Below are 6,015 nucleotides of genomic sequence, written 5' to 3' on the forward strand. Positions count from 1 at the left end.
ACTCAATAGTTCTCGAATACAAATACATGCAAGTAATCCTCAACTGAACAGTCCATGCTGTCTTCGAAAGAACATTCACTGCTACAGTCTCTTGACTGGTTTTGGTCTTCAAAGTATTACTAAAAGATCACTTGAGCGTATTTCTGTTCATTCAGTAGACTTGGCAACTAGTGAGTGTGCATTGGGAAAAAGGAAGAAATTTCAAAAACATGTCCACTAACCAAAAAAAAACAAAAACAAAACCTCACAGCCCCCTAACTTGACGAATGATATTTAGTCATGTAAACGCTGCCAATAATTTATTCAGGGACCGTGAAATTGACAAAATCTGTTACGTCCATGCAGAACATGTTGATAACATCCTGTATGGACAAAAGTATATGCACCTCTACAAACTTCGAAAACGCAAAAAAAATAAAGGAAACATAAAAAAGGGAAGCAGGGAATCTGACAGTTGATCCACTAATACAACAGATCCCTGCCTAAAAGCAGAGCAGAGCACTCACCCTGATGAGGGCAACCCTGGAACAACTCTTGATTTTTCCTAGATGGTTACAGGAAAGAGTGGCAAAGGTTAGATGCTACACAAATTTGTAATTGAACACAGTAGTCCAGGGGGCAAGATGTGCAAAGGGCCATTTTACGGCATCCACAGCACTTTCCCTGAACTATGTCAGAATGCATCTGTGGCGAGCCGCGGGCGGGCAGATTTTAATACTCGTGACACCTGATCTCACCAGCCACTCACTGCAGGGGGGTGGTATAGGGCTTGAACGTCGCAGGGGGAAGTTGTAATGCCTTCCCTGTCTTTCTATTGGCCAGAAAAGCGCGCTAACGTCTCAGAGATGAAAGTGAAAGTAACTCGAACATCGCGTGGTACTCGTCTCGAGTAACGAGCATCTCGAACACCCTAATACTCGAACGAGTATCAAGCTCGGACGAGTACGCTCGCTCATCTCTAATTATTACACTTAGGCTACTCAAACACTTCTTCCTATACCGAGGTCAGCGGCTACATCCCGAGGAGGCACGAATGTTATTAACAAGCGAGTCACGTTAGCAGAGCAAGCACACACACACACATATACACCTAGGGGGGACGGAGACTCTGCCGCTGTCAATCTCCTTCGCCATAGAAACGGTCAAATGCGCAGAATTTTTCTCAGCTCTTCCGAGGAGAGGAATGTTATCGGCGGGTGGAGGGGGGAGCAAATAATGATGAACTCAGATGACACATAGATATGAACCACCGAGTGACACTGGAATATGAATACACACTTACACCTTAAGACATTAAGATAATTATCTCATAGTCTCGGTTCATGTTGCAAGAATGCTAATTGGAAGAATTATTTCCACTGCAAAAAAATTAACCCTTGGTATTCTTGATAAAAAGGAAAAGGCATTTTTTCATAAGGATAGATACTAATTATTATATATATATATATATATATATATATATATATATATTAGTAATGGAAATTATGACTGGTAAACTAGCCTAAGGCTCAACTCTAGTCCCGTCCATTATAAATGTAGTGCAGCTATAGGGATTAATTCCACACTTTTTAGAGCCACGTATACGGATGACTCACCACAAATAGTCTAAAAGTAACTGGTTTTTAATTATAGAGAATCCTATCATTCCTGCACTTTAGGCGTGAAGTTGATTGAGGGCATGAACACTACACATCTTACATCATTTATATTCTAGTCAAATGTTCGGAGAGCAACCATTCATGATACGTAGCGAATGCAATGTCAAGTGACACACATGGTTTCATTTTTTTGTATAGCTTCCCTTTCTTAATGGGACGGCCTAGCGGGCCCTGCTGTGGTAATATGAATGGTTGGGAGGAGGAGAGGAGGTCTCCCTATTGTTACCGCTGTCCCACCTATAAACTTCATCATTTAGATCAGATTATCGACGATTGTGCAGATCAGAACAATAACATACAGTGTAAACGCTGCCCGCGACTGAACACTGATTGATATGCAAATTACGGTTCAATTTAGGCAGTCATAAAAATTAAACAACAGATCGGCCTGTGTAAACTCCAGTAGTACATGGGCAGTCATTAATTTTAGGAATGACTGAATGGAGGCAGGTGGCCATAAAAGATCTCCATTCACTGAGTGATTATCGCTCCTGCGTGAGAGCACAACAGCGATAATCATTGGAACAACTGTCAAGCACCTGACAATCGTCCTGTATAAAAGGACCCCAACACACCAAAGGGTCCTTTTAGACGAGCAGATTATCGTTTGAACTGCTTATACAGGCAGATACATCAGTCGTTCACATTTGCAGCCACAACACAACGCCGCAAGAATTAGGTTTTTATTGTTCAAAAGCTTAAAGGTATAAGTCAGTGTTCCCCAACTCCAGTCCTCAGGGACCGCCAACAGGTCATGTTTTCTGGATTTCCTCAGTGTTGCACAGATGATGTAATTATTGTCAGTGTCTCAGACATTACCACTGGTGTTCTTACTATAGGATATCCTGAAAACATGACCTGTTGGTGGTCCCTGAGGACTGGAGTTGGGGACCTCTGGTATAAGTGACGTATTGTGACTCTATACCCCACAAAGCAGAAATACAGCCATATGCACAATCACTATGTCATATACAGTGAATTGTCTCACAAACTGTGTAAAGAGTTAAAGTGCTGGTGGGCTCCCAAATCTGATTTACCATTGCTGATCACTGCCTCTGTGGTCCTTCTGTAGGAGACCCATGTCAGGTAGGGCCTCCTACAGTAGGTAGCACCTTTGCAAATAGAGGAGGCCCCCAAAATCAACTTTTATTAACGCAGGGTGGCAGATGAAGGCATGTACAAATCCAGGTGTCATAGAAAGCAGAAAATTAGGTGCTTTTAAACAGAACGATTATCGTTTTCCTGGAAGTGAGCAGGTTAGCAGAGTACGGGGAAAGCGGAAAAGGGAAGTTTATGCCGTTTTCTTCCCCCCCCCCCCCCCCCCCCCAACAGTCCGTGTGCGACATGACTTCTGCCTTCCGAGACAGCAGAACAGCCCCCAAAATCTGGTCCTCCCTGTACCTTTTGTATGCCTTCATTGAGTTTTCGGTGCATTCTACACAAATAACAAAATCTACTGCACACTGTATTACAAACACACAGTACCTGACGGAGCAGCACACCGTGGCACGTGGACTTCTTTCAAGCCAGAAATCTACTGCACATTGATGAGGGGCAAACACTCCGAAACAGCTGTCTGTGTATGGATTCTGGCTTGGTTTCTTATTCCCAATCATTGTTTCACTAACTTGTTAAAAAGTGATACGATGACTTGCAGGAATGCTGCCATCCAATAGGTGGCACTGCAGAGGTATTGTTCCATCTTTTTACACAGAGTGATGATTATTTATTAGTTTGCTGACATCTCTTTCATAAAGGGGATCTCCATGCAAATTTATTTGCAAGTCATTCAAATACGAACAACTGTGACTTTACACGAGGTGGCTTTTGATCAAGCAGCGACTATTGTTTTAGTAAACTGAAATGAAACAACTAACCATTTATGCCCCTTTTTTCATGGCATGATCATCTCAGGATTGTCATTTGCCCAAGCGAACGAGCTGATGACGTCATCACCAGCTCGTTCGCACTTGTGCAGCGTGTTTAGACTGCACGATCCTCATTGAGAATCCTGCAGCTTTTGTTTACTAATTGCTCACGGTTTCACATTTCTATGTGGAACACTGAAGGATCCGTATTTCAAGCCGGTCTCACACTACTGAATTGCGGATTCTGCGAGCGTTTGATCTGCGGTTCAATCAAAAGCATTGGATTTCACGGAATTGCGTCGTCCGCTTGCAGAAAATAGAAAGCAGCATGTTCTATTTTACTGCAGATTATCTGTGACATACAGCCCATTGTTCTCTATGGTCATGGATATACCCACACCCCCTACATAATTACATTGCGTATGGGCTATTGGTATCTGCATAATCGCTAAGCGATGGCGCCGGAAATATAAACAAAACAAAAAAGATGTTCTGCACATTACCACCTGCAAGTACGCGGTCATGCACAGTACAATTTTGCGGCCGTACACAGGGTTGTGGCCCGGCTCACAGCTAGAATCTATTGTGGGCCTCCGCAAGCGGATTCTGCTTACGGCCATGTGAGCCCGGCCTAAACGGCACGAGACGCCGCCGATTTTTATGCTGGCTGAAACTGAACGATGAACGAGAAGCGCACAATTTATATTCATCATTCCGTTGTTGGCTGGCGCTTAAACTCCGGCACTTACTTGTAGTTTTCTTTCAGTGCTTCCTCGTCAGGGGTTCAAGTTTCCTGCCTCCAGCAAGCGCTCGATGAAACAATCACAGCCATTCATTGAACAGCTCTGACTGTGGAGCCGCGGCACTGGAGAACCAATCACAGCCAGCCCTGACCAGGAAGCGCTGAGACAAAACTACATGCAAGTGTGCTGAAGCTGCAGAGAAGACGCGGCGGAGTGAACAGCGACTGGTAGGCGATGTGTTGGGTTTTTTTTATGCCGCTAGGGCTTATTTTCGGGTATGGCTTATATTTCAAGTCGCACCTCCCCCCCGAAAAATCCCGCAAAAGAGTGAAATTGTAGAAACACATAATCGCGATATTGTCCCAAGAAAACACAGTGATATCGCACATAATACAGATGCTATATCACTGCGATTTTCTCGCGGCCATATCACGTTGCTTATCATTCAAAAGAATTGTTCAAATGAGCGAAAATGAACGATAATTGTTCAGTTTAAACGCGAGCCAACAACTGTACAAAACAAGAATTGTAATAAAGCGCCAGGGAGTAAAATTTTATATAATAAAATATATATATATACACATACATACATACATACATACACATAGTGGCCTGCTGGGTACAGTTGTCATGTACAATATTTGGGCTGGATGCGGCAGTAGGGAGGAGATGCTCCCCAATAATTTTGATTTATTCCAGAGGGCACTGAGTAGATTTGTACGTTTCCAGCGAGCATCATGCGGCACAACAGGTAATAAAGGCCCTCACGCCAGAGCCACGACATAACACAGTCAGGACCCAGAACTGCCTCTAGGACCACCTGACCTCTATGGAGGCTGCTTGCAGGAACTCTACAGTGACAGGCGTGTCACCATGGCAACAGCAGACCCTCCCCCCTTCCTTTCAAACTCTGCTAAACTGATAGGCAGCCAGCTGGATCGCTTCCTTTCAACAATGCCACTGCTGTGTCAGAATGCAAACTCAACCTCTGTCAGCAATGACAATCAGGCCACGGCTCAATTGCTCCTTTTCACTTGCCATTGTGCTTCACCCCTTTTAGAGATCATCTGATTTAGGCCAAGGCGATGACTTGTGCAGCACATTACTGATGGGTACTGAGAAGACAAAAGTGGGATGTAATCCATCTACTGCAGAGCATCCACTAGAGGGCACTGTGCCTGCCGGGCAAATGGAGGGCAGGACACCATTTTTACTACTAAAGGGGTGTGAGTGCCAAAAAATAGGAGATGTATTCTGACTAGTGGTGCAAAATCTCAAGGGACTGGTATGGCAACCTGCAGTGTGGGCACAATCCCATTATTTGTTTTAAAGTGCTAGTAATTACAGAGAACTCTAACTATCAAGCGGGGGCAGGGGGAACTCCGAGGCAGCAGGCCTGTAGGACTGCGAAAAGTAGGAAGCCATTAAAGGGGTTGTATCAAGTTCTAAAGTTATCACCTATCCACAGCATAACTTTATGATTGGTGGGGGTACAACCACTGGGACCACCACTGATCTAGAAAAGGGGGTCCGGTCAGTTCAATATGACAGTCTCTGCTCCTTTCACTTGTGTGCTTATATTCTATCCTATGTGCTAACTAGCAAAAGGGCAAATCACTTTATTTACATAAAACAACGTTTTTTGTTGTGAACAATCCCTCTAAAGTACTGCCCTGTAGGAAACTCCCCTCCTAATTTGCTGTCCACTGCCTGTTATCAGAGGTCTGTCTCTAGTAACACAGACAC

The 6,015-nt window shown here is 44.1% G+C and overlaps 1 protein-coding gene across 3 annotated transcripts in view; it reads right to left on the bottom strand.

Annotated features, from left to right (window-relative positions):
- DAAM1 (dishevelled associated activator of morphogenesis 1) overlaps nucleotides 1-6,015 on the bottom strand; it is a 188,686-nt gene that overhangs the window by 177,600 nt on the left and 5,071 nt on the right. The window lies entirely within an intron of this gene.

The sequence above is a fragment of the Eleutherodactylus coqui genome, chromosome 6 (genome assembly GCF_035609145.1).
Source record: "Eleutherodactylus coqui strain aEleCoq1 chromosome 6, aEleCoq1.hap1, whole genome shotgun sequence".
NCBI classification, from domain to species: Eukaryota; Metazoa; Chordata; class Amphibia; order Anura; family Eleutherodactylidae; genus Eleutherodactylus; species Eleutherodactylus coqui.